Source organism: Siniperca chuatsi, unplaced genomic scaffold, assembly GCF_020085105.1.
Source record: "Siniperca chuatsi isolate FFG_IHB_CAS unplaced genomic scaffold, ASM2008510v1 Contig00088, whole genome shotgun sequence".
NCBI classification, from domain to species: Eukaryota; Metazoa; Chordata; class Actinopteri; order Centrarchiformes; family Sinipercidae; genus Siniperca; species Siniperca chuatsi.
In genome coordinates this window covers 15023-32453 of record NW_025322565.1, presented here as the reverse complement: position 1 = coordinate 32453, position 17431 = coordinate 15023, and the positions used below count along the sequence as shown (strand labels likewise).

At 45.4% G+C, this 17431-nt stretch overlaps 2 pseudogenes; both read right to left on the bottom strand.

Annotated features, from left to right (window-relative positions):
- Positions 1–1767: 1767 nt before the first annotated feature.
- Positions 1768–1944, bottom strand: LOC122872709 (annotated as a pseudogene).
- Positions 1945–3955: 2011 nt separating this feature from the next.
- LOC122872708 lies at positions 3956–4130 on the bottom strand (annotated as a pseudogene).
- Positions 4131–17431: the final 13301 nt, after the last annotated feature.

The window sequence follows — 17431 nt, the reverse complement described above, 5'->3', positions numbered from 1 at the left end:
CTATTCCTAAAATTGATCCCTAAAGATATTAAAAAAATGTTTATACATAGACTTAAAACCCATAAATATATTTCAATAAAAACTATTAATAATTCATGTTTTGGGATATACAATATTAAAATCGGTTTAATTCTGATTAAAAACTTATATTTATCGACATACGAGGGGTTAAAAAACAAGTGGACAAAATACAAATTGTAAAACACAGATACAAGTTAAGAACACAAACCAAAGTTAAAACAAGTTACAAGGGAGGGTATAAATAGAGTGCAGTGGCTTTTTCTTTCATTCTTGCTCTGACCATCGAACAGTCAACATCTCTGCCAATCTGCAAGCCTTTTCAGTTTTCTTTTAAGTTGTGCCTTTGCCTGAAGAAGACCCACAGTGGTCGAAACGTCGCGCGTAGGCACACTTTATTATTAAAAAATACAAATATTATTTAGTTTGTTAAAAAAAATATATTATTTAGTTTGTTAAAAAATTAAAAATATAAAAAATAAATATAATTTTAGTTCACAATTTAAAATTTGAGTTAAATTTTGATTTTTGTTTTAGATATTTTTATTTACTTTCGTATAGGGATTCTAAAAACAGCAACTTCATCATGAGTTTTGCTCATGATGATGGATGGACCGTGGTGCGCCACGGCAAAAGACGTCGTCGATCCCCTGAACGGGATCGACAAAGACCATTTCAGGGTGGATATTACCACCAATCCGCCTTTGATAGAGGGGGTGGGGGTAGGGACTACCGGGGGAAGGACCGTGCACGTCCTGTCTCCCACTTTGCTGGGGGTCAGGTTCAGTTCCCCTACCCTAACCAGTGATTTGCCTGATGCTGCACCAGCCCTTGTGGGGCGGTGACTCAGGGAAAAGCAGGTCGAGGAGGATGAAAGTTTGGAGGAGAACTCATTTGTCGCTGAGTGGGTAACGGTGGCAAACAGAGGTGGAAAGGGAAAAAGAAAGAGGTTGGAGGTGGGCATTCCTGTTTTGCCACCCTCGTCCCCTCTCCACTGGTTAAGGCGAGCAGGTACAATGTACTTTCGGAGGTTTTGGAAGAGATGTACAAAGAAAAGGAGTCTGATAAGGTGCTGCAGCCGCAAATGAGGGAGATGGAATGGAGAATGGGGAAACTGGAACGTCTTCGTCTCAGCAGGACATTACTGCATCAGACAGTAGCAGGCTTACACCCAGCGGTGTATCTGGAGAGTCTCCAAGGTTGGCTGCTACTCTCTCAGATCATTTACCAGTTCAAGAAGGCAGCCCCTTACCTTCAGAGGACAGCCCTCCCGGTTCAGAGCGTGGTTTTCGTTCTGAAGAGCCAGATGAGGATGACTGGTTAAGGGAAGGGATGTGAGTGAACCCATAAGATTTATTTTCCCTTTTACACAGGCTGTCTTTATTTCTTTAAACATCAGGAGTACTCAGGCTCTCGCAAGCCAAGCCCTCGGCGACGAGTGAGAGAAAGGGAGGGAAAATGCAGGGCACATTTAACAGGTATTGTATACCGGTTGCAATGGGGCAATATCCCCTGCGTGTTTGTCTGCCAATCCAAAGCGCAAATCTGGCTGCATTTTCTTAGGCTTCGCCTGGCTGTCAATTCTGCGCCACGTCGCGGCCGACACACGGTGATTTGGGACTGGGGGCCCAATGAGGTTCCACAAGGAACATCGGTGAGTCCACCCTGACTCGAGTCTTTTTGTCCAGCGCCGAGCAGAGCAGCGAACCTCTCTGTTTGTGTCCGTGTTTGGCTTTCCACAAGGCAGGAGAAGGGTGCACCGTTCCGCGGCGCTGCAGTACCAGGTCGATGCGTGGAGTGAGCGGAGCGATCCCCGCTTTCAGCTCCCGGTGCTAAAAATCCGTTTAATACGTCGTCATTTATAGAGGACATATCAGATATTAAACTGATAAAACCAGAATTTTTTTTTATTACAAAAAATGGTTTCAATTCCAAAAACAGTTTCTCAAATACAGCATACATGCATAATTTCGTTCAGTAGATATAAAGTCCATGATATCATTGCATCCCTACCAACATATCTGAAATTCTCAAAGAAACCCTTTTGCCATGAATCCTTAACCCCAGTCATTACCTGTTTTTTCCTTTCAGCCCGTATTGCGCTGAAAAAAACAGCAGAACAAGTCTCAAACTTCTCGTGGAATATGGAGTATGTCCCAAAACTTCACATAAAACTCCACTGGCAGTCCATCGATGCCAGGCACCTTCTTCCTTTTCATTCTATGGAGGGCACCCTCAAGCTCTTTGAGGGTGAGCGGGGCCTCCAAAGCCTGTGCTATTTCCAACGGCACCCGCTGGGTCAATAAATCCAGGAAAACCTCCCCTCTCCCTACATCTACCTCTTTCTCCATAAAACTTGCGCGGTAGTAGTCAGTGGCGGCACACACCATCTCAGCAGCTTCTGACACTACCCTGCCCTGCATATCCTTAACCCCAGTCATTACCTGTTTTTTCCTTTCAGCCCGTATTGCGCTGAAAAAAACAGCAGAACAAGTCTCAAACTTCTCGTGGAATTCTCGACGTGATCGCAACAGATATGCCCGAGGCCCTACACTCAAAAATTTCCATAAGCTGCACTTTCAGGAGTCACAAACCAGCTGATTTACCGTGCCGCCACAGTTTCACCTCCTCTTCACCCACCTCACCTTCCTTTTACAATAATTTATACAAAAAGTCTTCATCCGCTCCTTGGCAACCTCCCACCACTCTATCACCCCAGGATACATTTGTCTGAGTCCCAGAAGGCCATTGAAAAACACTAGAAAATACTGTTTAAACAACTCTTCCTCAAGAATACTAATATTTAGGCGCCAGTAACCAGGCCCAAAACCTGGCACACACGAGCGCACCAAGGCTAAAAAAGCAGGTGGGTGCTTCAGTCCACCAGGCCCTTCCGGGTCGGGTTGAGCGTTACCTGGAACTGCCGCCTTCCAGTCCAAAACCCCATTGGATCCTTCATGTACCTAGCAGCTGTCACAACCTCTCCATACTGCTCCAAAAATGTAGCTGACGCCAGGTCAGTCACAAAAGGGTTGAACATATGTACGGTGATGGTTCTGAAATTTGGTCGGTCTAGATTCAGAACCTGGTAACAGGACAGGGGCCTTACCACAGCTTCTTTGCTGCAGACTTCAACCACTCTTCTGTAGAGATCCTCATCCCTCAGGGTGACGTCAAAAGCCTTTTCCTGTTGGTTCCACTGAATGCAATAGACTTCTTCCACCTTCAGGTGTAGCTGCCCGATAATCACACTATTGCAAAAAAAGCTCTTGATATAACTTGTTCTGCATCTGAAACAGCCTGGAACCGCAAAGTAAACCTCAGACCAACCTTTGGGACCGTCTGCTGGTTATTGGCTGTTGCAGCCATGTCGTATTGTTGCTCGTGTATCTTTCTCTTTGTAGTTTTCCTTCCCTTCTTGCGCCACTTGATCTTAGCCAAAAGGCCGAGAAGCGATGAGCCCTGACGCTTCGCTTCGGAGCCCACCTCCTGGAACGCTTCTCCCTTGCCCTGGTGCAGCCTCTTGTCTCTGCGGCTTTTAACATCAGGAGTACTCAGGCTCGCATGCCAAGCCCTCGGCCACGAGTGAGAGAGAGGGAGGGAAAATGCAGGGCACATTTAACAGGTATTGTATACCGGTCGCAATGGGGCAATATCCCCTGCCAATCCAAAGCGCAAATCTGGCTGCATTTTCGAGGCTTCGCCTGGCTGTCGATTATGCGCACGCGTCGCGCGCCGATACACGGTGATTTGAGACTGGGGGCCCAATGAGGTTCCACGAGGAACATCGGTGAGTACACAGAGGGTTTCCCACCACTCCCAGCCCTAAGAACTGCCGTCCACCCCGACTCGAGTCTTTTGGTCCAGCGTCGAGCGGAGCGGCGAACCTCCCGGCTCCGTGGCGAACCTCTCGGTTCCGTGTTTCCACAAGGCAGGAGAAGGGTGCACCATTCCCGGCGGCGCTGCAGTGCCGGGTCGATGCGTGGAGTGAGCGGAGCGAGCCCCGCTTTCAGCTCCCGGTGCTAAAAATCCGTTTAATACGTCGTCCCTTTATAGAGGACATATCAGATATTAAACTGATAAGAACTGATTTTTTTTTGTTTTGGAAATATATAATTTATTTGATTCATAAACAAACTTTACACATGTTATGGTACAAACATCACAACCAAGTCAACTTCACATTCAATAAGGATAGACTCCCATACTCGAACCCATTTAGTTCCTTTTATGAGATCTATTCCACCTTTTCATTCACACTATGATATAATGCCGGATGACATCAGTATGTCTACATGTGAAAACATGACCAAACCCAATCACACAAACACTTGAAACTAAACAAAAAGATCAACAATTTTAGCTAAAGAAGGTAAGCTCCCTTGACATCTATACATGTCCATAAATTATTTTCCATCTGTCTTTTATTGAGTCAATTCCCCACTTATTAATCTCCCTTTGGAAACACCTCTGCATTGCCTCTTCAATACTCTGTGCAGTGCCCCGCACTGACCACTTGGTCGCACCATTAATGGCACTACATCTTACCTCCCATAACTTGGCCTTCACAATAGACACAAGTTCCAAGACTTTATTCACATTCTTTCCCTCCAAATCAAAATCCATATACTGAACCCTTGTCCAAGTCAAATCCTTCAAAAAAACAAACTTTTGACCCAATTCCTTCCAAACTTCTTGTGCAAAAGGACACTCAAATAATACATGTTCTACAGTTTCTGTTCCCAAGCATCTCTCTCTTGGACAGAACTTATTTCTGGTCAGATTATGATTAAATAAAGGTGTTCCTCACCGCCAATCTCTTATGAAGCACTAGCCAATTAAAATCCTTGAATTTATTGTCTAACTGCTTATGTTGTGTTCTCTTCCACACTTCGGTAGGAATATGAATTGCATTTCTAGGGTCAAATCTGGCAATCATTACCTTATACAACTTTTTGTGATTAAGGACTAAGCATCTTTCCCAACACTCTTTGTACTTCTTTGCCCACCTGATTATCCTGTTATAGTACCCCGGCATGACTTCTGCTTTGGGAAACCTATTATCCCATGGCACAGTTAAGGGTCTCAAATGACAAGCAAGCCAAAATTTCTTTAAAGACTGACATTTATGCTGAGGAGGTGACATAATCATTGTACCAACATTTGAAAAAATAGCACATTCAACTTCAACCTGAAGTTGGGCATGTCTCTACCTCCTCTCTCAACTGGCTGATACATTGTTTCTCTTTTAATATATTCATACCCTCCCACATGAAATCAAACAAAGCTTTTTGTAGCTTAAAACAAATTGATGGCGACATAGGAAAGACATATGCCACATGGAGTAATGTTGGCAATATGTCAGATTTTATAACTAAAACTTTACCACTGAAAGACAGCCTTCTTAATTTCCACATATTGAGTTTTGTTAACACTTTGCCTAATCTTATCTCCCAATTAGTTTCAACATCATCCCTATTACTAAAGGATATGCCCAATAAAATCATTGGTCCCGAACACACGGAGAGACCCAGAGTTGCGTCGATCCTATCCTTCCACTTTCCCACATATTTAATTTGTGATTTCCCTTTATTGATCTTAGACCCTGATGCACTTGAAAACACTTCAATAACATTCATAGCTTCCTGTAAATAAAAATCATTTTCTAAATACAATACTGTGTCATCTGCAAACTGAGATAAGGTCAGAGTTTCACCACCTGGCAGCTGTATGCCTCTAATATGAGCATTTTTCCTAATTGCACATGCCAAAATTTCAATAAACACCACATACAATGGAGCTGATGCTGGGCACCCCTGCCTAACCCCTCTGGTCTGCTTAAACAATTTCCCAATGTTGCCATTGACATTAACTCTGCTTCCTACCTCTGTATATAAACTTTTTAGCCAACTTCTGAATCTATTCCCAAACCCAAATTTTTCCAATATCCTAAATAAAAATTCATGATTGACCCTGTCAAAAGCTTTCTCTTGGTCAAGGCTGAGAACAATAAGGGGAAGATTTCTTTCCCAGGAATAAGTTAATAAATCTCTATGCATTTGTAAATTCCATTGTATCTGTCTGCCTTGTACTGCACATGTTTGATCCACACCTATGATAAAAGACAATGTGGAAACCAATCGGTTTGTTAGAATCTTACTAAAAATCTTGTAATCTGCACACAACATTGTTAAGGGCCTGTAGTTAGAGATTATACGATCATCTCCTTTTTTGTGTAGAAGGGAGATCACCCCCTCTCTCATACATCTCCCCATAATCCCCGATGTGCAAATGAAAGTAAATAATTCCAACAACTGAGGCCCAATGTCATCCCAGAAAGTCAAGTAGAACTCTTTCGTAAGCCCATCTATTCCTGGCACTTTACCATTTTTCAATGACATAAGTGTTTTCAAGATTTCTTCCAGTTCTATGTCCCTTTCAACTCTATTTTCAAATAGTCAGGAATGGCGCTGTCTATGTTATTTAACAATATTGTGCCTTTTATATGATCTACTGTTTCTGCGCTAAAAACTTGGAATAATGGCAAGAAACAACTTCTACTAAACCAACCGGATCATCAATTTCCTCTCCTATTTCATTTAGAAGGGAGACAATACTCCTTCTCTTCACCCTTGCTCTAGACTGCTTGAAAAAATAAGAAGAACACTTTTCATCCTTCTCCCACTTCTCCGTAAGACACCTAAATTTATAGGCCTCCGCTCTATTGTGAAAAAAAACTCTGTTTATCTTGTAAGTGTTTCAGTAAGTCCTCATCTGTATGCCCACAAGTGTTTTTTGTGCCATTAAATTTTCTATTGATTTTTGCAGTTGATAGTATTCCTTTAATTCAGCTTTTTTTGATTTCTTTGAGTATACCTGCATATAATGTTTAATACGGACCTTTGTACATTCCCACCACTCAGACATATTGCCATAATACGACTTCATTTTTACACACTCTTTAAAGAAACAACTGAAAGCAATCCTCAACTGCTGGACTCCTAGAATGCTGTTATTCAATTTCCAGTATCCTTTTCCAAACCTTATCCCCTTCAAGTTTAGTACAACAGTGAGCATATTGTGATCTGAATAAAACACAGGTGATACCTGAGCCCCACTCAGCTGAAATTCTAATGGACAAAATATGTAGTCAATTCTACTCCTTGCCCCTCTACTATTTGACCATGTGAAACCAGGGACATCTGAATTAACTTTTTATAAGAATCTACTAAGTTGTATTTTGTTATCACACTTTGGAAACTGGTTGCTGTTTTACTACCCTCACTTGGTGAATTGAAATCACCTCCAACTATAACATGGCGATTAGTCATAAAGACAGTATCTAACTTAAGGAACAGCTCACTTCTTTCTTTTGGTGTAGCATGCGCATATATATTCACCACTCTTAAGCCCATACCCTTCCATGCCACATCTGTGACCAAACCCTCCCTGTATCACAGAGAAACTCCCAACAATTTTAACTTCAGCATTCCCACATAATGTACCCACCCCAGATGAGTGAACACCCCCAAAACTCCATCTGGATTCCCTTTAACCCACTCTTTTGTGAATCCATTCAAGTCCTCCACAGTCTTCAAGTGGACCTCTTGAAAGAGACACAGTGAGAAATCAACTGAACATAAATGTGAGAAAACCACAGCTCTTTTAGCTGCATTTCTCAAACCTCTAACGTTTAAAGTAATTATCTGAAATAAAGACAGCCTGTGTAAAAGGGGAAATATATCTTATGGGTTCACTCACATTACTTCCTGTAACCAGTCATGAAAGACAGTCATCCTCATCTGGCTCTACAGAAGGAAAACCACGCTCTGAACCGGGACGGCTTTCCTCAGAAGGTAAGGGGCTGCCTTCTGGAACCGGTAAGTGATGTGAGAGAGTAGCAGCCAACCTTGGAGACTCTCCAGAGACACCGCTGGGTGTAAGCCTGCTACTGTCTGATGCAGTAATGTCCTGCTGAGTCGAAGACGCTCCAGTTTCCCCATTCTCCATTTCATCTCCCTCAATTGCGGCTGCAGCAGATTCAGTTTCCCCAGTCATCACAATCTCTTTATTGCTTTCTTGCACCTTGACTCCTTTTCTTCGTACATCTCTTCCAAACCTCCGAAAGTACATTGTACCTGCTCGCCTTAACCAGTGGAGAGGGGGACGAGGGTGGCAAAACAGGAATGCCCACCTCCAACCTCTTTCTTTTTCCCTTTCCACCTCTGTTTGCCACCGTTACCCACTCAGCGACAAATGAGTTCTCCTCCAAACTTTCATCCTCCTCGACCTGCTTTTCCCTGAGTCACCGCTCCCCACAGGGGCTGGTGCTGCATCAGGCAAATCAGCCACAGCTGCTTCAATCTCTCTGTCTCTTGTGAGTTCAGCGATTACATCCTCAATTGCTTTTAACGAGGAGGTGTGACAGTCGTCGACCCCTGGTTTTTCCATATGCTGTACCCACGTCACCATTGACTCCCGTCTGGCAGCATTAGCATATGATGAAACAACTTTAGGGCAGTGCCTAAATAAATGTGCCTCTGACCCACATAGACTACACTTTTTAGGATGGTCACAGCCTCTCATAGTGTGTCCCAAGCCATCACAGTTTCTACACATCACTTGCCTGCACGACGTTGCTAGGTGTCCATATGTAGCACACTGCCTGCAGTACTTCGGCTGACCTGCATAAATCAGATAACCTCTATTGGTTCCAATGGTGAAAGTGGCTGGGGATGGCAAAACCATCGTAACCGTTTGGGTCGTCTTTCAGCATGATGCGATATTGACGCTTTCCAGTCCATATCCCTAGTGTATCCCTAATTTCTCCCATACCCAATAGCACCGTTGCGTACCTGGCAAGAAAATACCTGGTTGTTTCTTCTGTTACACAAGGGTTATAAATGTGCACTGTAACGATACGCTCACGGGTGCGACAGAGGCTTTGCACCTGTAAGCTTTTCAGCGGGCCATCAGCCAAACGAGATGCCAGCCCTGTTACCTCCTCCATCTTGCTGATGGTAAAAAGGTGACATCGTAGTACTTCTCTTTTGCGTTCTTCTGCAAACACAGAAGATCATCCGTGTTGAGTCCCAAAGCTCCAAAAAGAATGGTTTGCCCAAACACTGTCCTCTCCATGAGTTCTTCATCACTTTTCCAAACAAATCTAACGGTATTTTTCAGCACAGTTAGTTGCTGTTGTGAATTAGCTGATGAATTTGACATCTTAAAGTCATCAGTGGTCCCTCCTCAACGCACTTGAACTTAGCCAAAAGGCCGAGAAGCGATGAGCCCTGACGCTTCGCTTCCGGAGCCCACCTCCTGGAATGCTTCTCCCTTGCCCTGGTGCAGCCTCTTGTCTCTGCGCATAACAAACGTACCGGCCCTAGTATGTCCCAAAACTTCACATAAAACTCCACTGGCAGTCCATCGATGCCAGGCACCTTCTTCCTTTTCATTCTATGGAGGGCACCCTCAAGCTCTTTGAGGGTGAGCGGGGCCTCCAAAGCCTGTGCTATGTCCAACGGCACCCGCTGGGTCAATAAATCCAGGAAAACCTCCTCCCCTACATCTACCTCTTTCTCCATAAAATTTGCGCGGTAGTAGTTAGTGGCGGCACACACCATCTCAGCCGCTTCTGACACTACCCTGCCCTGCATATCCTTAACCCCAGTCATTACCTGTTTTTTCCTTTCAGCCCATATTGCGCTGAAAAAAACAGCAGAACAAGTCTCAAACTTCTCGTGGAATTCTCGACGTGATCGCAACAGATATGCCCGGGCCTACACTCAAAAATGTCCTTAAGCTGCACTTTCAGGGAGTCGCAAAACCAGCTGATTTACCGTGCCGCCATTGTTTCCCCCTTGCGCATTTCTAGCTCGAGGAGGCGCTGTAGGCGGAACACCTCCCTCTTCACCCACCTCACCTTCCTTTTACAATAATTTATACAAAAGTCTTCATCCGCTCCTTGGCAACCTCCCACCACTCTATCACCCCAGGATACATTTGTCTGAGTCCCAGAAGGCCATTGAAAAACACTAGAAAATACTGTTTAAAAACAACTCTTCCTCAAGAATACTAATATTTAGGCGCCAGTAACCAGGCCCAAAACCTGGCACACACGAGCGCACCTCAAACAGCAGCCCATCATGATCTGAAAAAAATACAGGGAGCAGCCTGCCTGCCAACAGACTCAAAGATTTTGCTAAATCACATAATCCAGACGTCTGACTATTCCCGGGAGTTACGCCATGTGGGACCGCCTACACCGCGCCCTGACCTCCCTCCCCCCATACCAGGCCATGTCTGGCCATAAGGTGGGAGATAAATTTTTCGCTGGTATACCTAATTCCACATTAAAATCACCCCCTACAATTACCTGCCTATTCGTGGCAAGGTGCGGCTCCACTAGCCCGAACATCTCTTGCCTTCCTGCTGGAGTTTGCGGCCCATACACCACAATAACCCTCAGCTTGGCTGTCCCCCATGTGATATCCGCACCTATTATTCTCCCCTGGACAATAACAAAAACATTTTCCACCACTATCTCTTTAACTCCAAACAAAATCCCAACCCCTGTAGAGTGGACCCCCCCTACACTCCAAACTGAATCCCCTTTTGTCCATTCCTTGAGAAGTTTCCAACATCAAAACTTATTCCGCAGATGTACCTCCTGCAAAAACAAATGGAAACATGCAGAGAGTCTACAAAATCAAAAATGACCCTTCTTTTAACAGAGTCCCTCATTCCTCTCACATTTAAAGAAAAACATTCAAACAAACCATTGAAATTCCTCAAATTTAAATGTTTTGTTTCCAAACTACGTTCCTCTCCCTACGGGAGTAAAGATCCTCACTGTCCATCTGTTCTGCCCAGGAAAAGGGCTCTGGGTTCGGCGAGCTTGATGGCCTGTTGGGTCCATCGTGACGCATCTTCACTTGATGGGGATGTCAGCATAAGCAGGCCAGGGAAAGATCAAAACCCAGCCCCAACCCTACAGGAGCAGGTCGCCCAAACTCCTCTGGACTGACCCATCCCCTCCACCTACCCCTTGCTCTGTGTCTCCACCTCCTCCTCTACTTCCTCATCTACTCTGCCTTGCTGTCCTACTCCATCACCCCTCACCACATCCGCTCCCTCCTCTTTTGCCTGACCCTCTTTCCCCTCCCCTTGTCTTTTGCTGTGTCCCCCTCCTCGCTCTCTCCACTTTCAGTTGGGAGCCCTGCTCCAACACCTGCGAGCCTCTCCGTGCCCCTGCTTCACCTTAGGGGAAACTGGGCCATAAATAGGCATTTTGTATTCTCAGAAAGTACAGCGCCCGACTCTTCCCGCGCTGGCCTCCTTGGGACATTCCCCGCAGGTTTGTGTCCCTTTCCTGGCTCCTTGACTCCCTCCAGCCCACCACTGGTTTTGGCAACTTCCGCAAAAAGTCCTCCTGCGGCTAGGACAGCTCTGGTATAGGTGGTCCAGTCCACCACATCCATGACAGGCCTTAGGTGCAGTGCAATCTTTGGCCTCATGGCCCCGCTGCAAGCAAAGACGACAGCTGGCTCCAGCACAGCTCGCCTCTGTGTGGCCAGACTGCCTACACCTCCTACAGAAAGGTGGTTGCCGGGAGTAGTATAGAATCCCACAATCCCCACCAAGGCTAAAAAGCAGGTGGGTGCAGTCCACCAGGCCTTTCAGTGTCGGGGTTGAGCAGTACCTGGAACTGCCGCCTTCCAGTCCAAAACCCCATTGGATCCTTCACGTACCTAGCAGCTGTCACAGCCTCTCCATACTGCTCCAAAAATGCAGCTAACGCCAGGTCAGTCACAAAAGGGTTGAACATATGTACGGTGATGGTTCTGAAATTTGTTCGGTCTAGATTCAGAACCTGGTAACAGGACAGGGCCTTACCCCAGCTTCTTTGCTGCAGACTTCAACCACTCTTCTGTAGAGATCCTCATCTCTCAGGGTGACGTCAAAAGCCTTTTCCTGCTGGTTCCACTGACTGCAATAGACTTCTTCCACCTTCAGGTGTAGCTGCCCGATAATCACACTCTTGCAAAAAAAAAGCTCTTGATAGAACTTGTTCTGCATCTGAAACAGCCTGGAACCGCAAGGTAAACCTCAGACCAACCTTTGGGACCGTCTGCTGGTTGTTGGCTGTTGCAGCCATGTTGTTTCTGTTGTTCGTATATCCTCCTCTTTGTAGTTTTCTTTCCCGTCTTTTTTTTTTCTTTTTTTTCTTTTGAAAAGATTTATTGACACTCATTTCATAAATTTTTCATAAAAAATACATCACATATTTAACATACAAGTTCCCCTTGAAAAAAAAAAAAAAAATAAATAAAATACAACATCTTTATCAATATGTGCAATTTGCAAAACCATATTTAAAACTTTTTTATAAATTACAGATGGAAGTTGTCATATGATAAAGGTACACATAAAAGGTTTTATTTCATCTTGTGTATGTCTGTGTGTATTGAGTGTCCATGTTAAAAAGTCTTTAAAAGCGGAGTGCATTGGTTAAAATGCTCTCTTCCAAGTGTATTGCTGTGCAGGAGCGTAGTGAGTCCCTACCAAGGATAACTCATTTCGCTCCCCCAAACATATTGCGTCACTCGGGATCCTGTCGTGGCGTTCAGAGGAGACCCTCACCCTGTTGCTCCTTCCCACCTGCCTCACCCGGAGGGTCAGGCCGCCGCTGCTTTGAACTTTTTTCGTGTGGCTCCGGCTCCTTCGTCCGAATGGGCACAGAGGCGATTCTTCTTTGTGGCTGTGTCCTAGGCCTGCCGCCTGCAGCTCTGGCCGTTTGGGCCATCGCTGCAGCCATCCGGATCACAGCCACGGGGGGGATCTGCATGTGCTTCCTTACCAGCAAGTTTCTGGAGGTCCACATGGCGTCTTTTATGGCGGCTAGGGTGAGCCACTGTTTGGCAAAGTCACGTGCTGGTATTTGTTTTCTGTGGCTCACCCCATACAGCACCAGCTGTGCCGTAAGGACCTCCCTTGCTGGCAAGCACGGGAATTGCAAGGAGCCGGCCGTTGCCCACTGTTCTACGGCAGCGCTGCACTCCCAGAGCAGATGCCGCAACCTGGTCGGGGGCAAGTTGAGTGCGCTGACATGCCCCGGGAGTGCATTACGGACCTGACTGGGAGGATCTCGTGAGCCACCATCCACGACAGGTCCCGGAGTCTGTTTGGAAGAGCGGAATGGTTCACGTTACGCCAAACTGTTGAGGGCTCGTCGAAAGCGAGCCCGCGCACTGGACTCACCGGTTCCCGCTCTTGCACAACAGAAATCAGAGAGCGGTGGTTGGTTAAAACTTCTAACTCTTCCTGCTCAAGGTTAAAATGCTTTAAAAATGTCTGGATAAAAGCATAGGCCGGTGGCAGGCTAAAAGACACAGGTACTCTAAGATCAGTGGGTAAAATCTTTAGTGTTCTGAGGTAAGACCCCATCCAGAAACGTGTCATTGCTGTGGTCTTGGGGTTTCTGGATGGGGCTGTGGTGGTTGTGATGTGTAGTGCGGTGTATCTGCTTCCTAAAAACAAGTACAGGTCCGGCACTCCTTTTCCTCCTTTCTCCTTTTTCATCACGTCTCTCCTCAGTCGTTCCCACTTGGAGCCCCACAGGAAGTAAAAGATGGCTCGCTCCAGGTCTAAGAGCACTCTTCTAGGAGGGATGAAAATGGAACTGATGAGTAAAAGCAAAGGTAAAATCACTGCTTTGATGATTAAAACCTTTCCTTCTATGGTCAGTCCTCTAAGTCTCCAGTACCCTAGTCTCTGCCTGACTTTCCCTACTATGCCTGGCCAATTTGTTTTCCCTCCCCTCCCTATCGAATTTAATCCCAAGTATCTTTTGGTCTGTCTGGGTCACAGTCAGGGGGAGTCCTGTCGTCTCAGTCGCTGTCCACGGCCCATAAAAATGGGCTTGGGTCTTGCTTCTGTTCAGCTTTGACCCAGAGGCCCGTCCAAACCAGTCAGTCAAGTCCAGCGTCCTGTTGACAGATAAAAGGTCAGTGCATAAAATGTTTATGTCGTCCATGTATAGAACACATTTTGTCACCAGTCCCCCACTCCCTGGGACTCCTACCCCGTTGATTCGTTGGTCCCTTCTCAAGATCTGTGCCAGTGGTTCTATACACGTAACGTAGAGGAGAGCAGATAACGGACAACCCTGACGGACGCCGCAGTTTATATTGACTGCTTTTGTCAGATGCCCATTTACAATGAATTTGCTGGTAATTCCCCGGTACAGCAATCCCACCCAGGCTATGAACCTTCTTGGGAACCCCATTTTTTGCAGTACCTGGAAAAGGTACTGGTGCGAGACCCGATCAAAGGCTTTCTCAAAATCTAAATTTAGGACTACCAGCCGGATGTTTCTGTCTCTCGCATAACAGATGGTGTCTCGGATCAGTACGAGGCTGTCGGTGATCTTCCTCCCCGGGACAGCACAGGCTTGATCCGGGTGAATCAGCTCTTTTAAAAACAGGGACATACGTGATGCCAAAAGTTTACTAAAAAGTTTACAGTCAAAATTTAAAAGTGTGATAGGTCTCCAGTTCTTCAGGTCGGTCTTGTCTTTGTCTTTATAAAGGAGAGTCACTATCCCTACTCTAAAACTGTCAGGAAGCCGGTCAAGTTGTTCAAAATCCATAAAAACAGCAAGCAAGTCAGGTGCTAAAATGTCCCAAAATGTCGAATAAAATTCAAAAGGAAGGCCATCTTCTCCTGGAGACTTCCCTGCTTTAAAACTCTTGATACATGTATTTATCTCGAGTATGGTAAAATCTTGGGTTAAAAGCACACTGTCTCCTACTGCTTGTTCAATGAATTTTAAAACTTCAGTCATGGTGTCATTTTTAACAGCTTTTTCGCTGTACAGTTCTCTATAAAAGTGTTCAACCGTTTCTTTAAAGAAATATCTTGAGCACTTCTCACCTTCTTCTATTTCCCTTTCTTTGCTTCTTAAAATGACACCCTTGCTTTTAATCTCTGCTAAAACTGACATCTCTGTTTTAATTTGTTTTATCTCTTCGTTAAAATCCATCCCTTGCTGGTTTAATTTAAAATACCACTGGAGTCGTTTCTGCAGTCCCAGCATGCGTCTGTTGTCCCTGTCTTTTTTTCTCTTGTCTAAAGAAAGTCCGGGTCCTCCCTTTCACCATTTCCCACCAGCGTGCACGTGTCTCGTAAAAGTCTTGAAGGGTCTGCCACTCTTGGTACTGCTCCCTATATTGGCTAACTAACTCTCTATCTTCTAAAAGGGAGCAGTTGAGCTTCCACAGACCTCTTCCTGTTGTCACACCAGACGAGTGTGAAAGGGTGCAGGATAGCATTGCGTGATCGGAAAAGAAAGCAATCTAGCATCGGTTGGTGGGCAGTCACGTGATAAAAGGTAATCTATGCGAGAGGCTCTGGTGCCATCACCACTGAACCAGGTGAAGCCCTCCTCTCTGGGATGCGTGGTTTTAAAACAGTCCAGAAGTTTAAAATCCCTGCATATGCCCTGCAATAAGACCGATGTTTTGTCGATTCTAAAATCTTCTCCTGTTCTTTTCCTATCTTTCTTGCTTAAAATGCAATTAAAATCCCCCCCACAACTAAAGGTGCCCTACCTAGCATGTGGAACTGCAAGTCTTCTAAAAGGTCATACCTGTCATTTTTGTCGTTAAAGCCATAAATATTTAAGACGTTAAAATCTTTTCCCATAAAAGTCAAGTGTGCTAAAATTGCCCGGCTGTGCCTCACCACAGTGCTGCCCATCACCAAGACCAGAGGGTTTTTGATTAAAATGGCCACTCCATCGTTTTTGTTTTCATTTGATCTGCTCCATATCGATGTTTGTGGCCATAACTCCTCCCACTCTCTGTAGTGATTTAAAAATGGCAGGCCACATTCCTGTATTAAAAACACATCTGACTTAAAAGAGTTAAGAAAGGATAAAACAGTCTGGGCTCTAACTCTCGACTTCACACTTCTCACATTTATGGTTGAGAAGGTGAGTGTCATGAGTATAGTTAAAAATAACAGATATGAAATCTTAAAAGACTAAAAGGGGATTTTCAGTGTTAAAAGGCAGTTAATCCATTTCCTGTGAATGGAGCTCTTCATTCACTCTTATGGGTGAAAGGTAACAGGGTTGAGCTTCATTTCCCCGTCGGACTCTGGGGTTGGCCTCGGACGCAAGGTTGCATTGAGGTTTGAGACCTTAGGGGTTGATTGCAGAGCTATGGTTAAGAATGAGACCTCATTTGGGGTTGAGGGGAAGACTCTGGGCTCCTCCACAGATGAACTGTTTGAGTCGTTCCCAGCTCTTCCCCTCTTCTGTGAGACTCCAGGGGACTCAGAGGACAATTCCGATATAGGCCTCTTGGGCTGCTGGGCATTGGGAAGGGGGGCATCCTCGCTATCACCCATTGACTTCTCGTTTTCAATTCCTGAGTTAGAGTCTGGGCTAGCTCCGCCTTCTGCCTGCATTGCCCCATTTTCCTCATCACTCTCTACTTGTGGAGCAGGCCCCTCCCCTACTCCCGCCTCACCTGTTCCCTGTCCTCCAATCAGAGGGTTTGGCGGGAGATTTGAATTTTCCAGCCCAGCCTCTTCAATTAGCTCTCTAACTGCTTCATTTTGTCCGCCATTTTTTCCTTTTTCTGCTTCTTTTGTTGCTTTCAATTTGTTGGCAAAGGATTGGGGGCAATCTCTGAAGAGGTGGTTTGTTTCTCCACAAAGATTACACTTTCTGCCATTGGTGCACTCCTCAAAGGTGTGCCCAATTTCTCTACATTTCCCACAAATTATCTGCTGACACGCTTCCGCCAGGTGCCCATGCTCCCCACACTTGCGGTAGAGCTTGGGCTGGCCCTGGTAATGAATATAGCCCCTGTTGTTTCCCAGTACTATCACAGATGGCAGATGTTTCAGGCCTTGGAAGCCTTGAGGGTCCTGCCATTGTTGAATGGGGACCCTCCAAGCGCAATTCCAAATACCATCCTCATCTCTCACTTTGGTAGCCTGGCCTTTCACGGTGCAATATCTACCCAGCCACAAACAAATGTCACCCGCATTTACTGTCTCATTGAACATTCTGACAATGACCGTTTTAGAGGCATTGTCAGTTTCTCAACATTCAAAGCGGAAAACTGGGGTTTTACATTTTCAAAGCGTGACCAGAAGTCTCTTAGCGTAACAGCAGAGCTTAAAGCTAACATCAAATCCTTTGTTGAACGGTAGCGTCAAAATGCAATTTATGTCTTCAGGTCCGAACATCAAGGTTTTTGGATTAGCTTCCTGGTGAAGTCAAGTCTTGACATGCCCATTGGCTTTCCGTCTATTTCTTTAAATGTGAATCGGACACTGTGGTGCCTCCGCATGCCGGCATGGTTGGCCGACATGGTGGAGGCACCACACGCTAAAA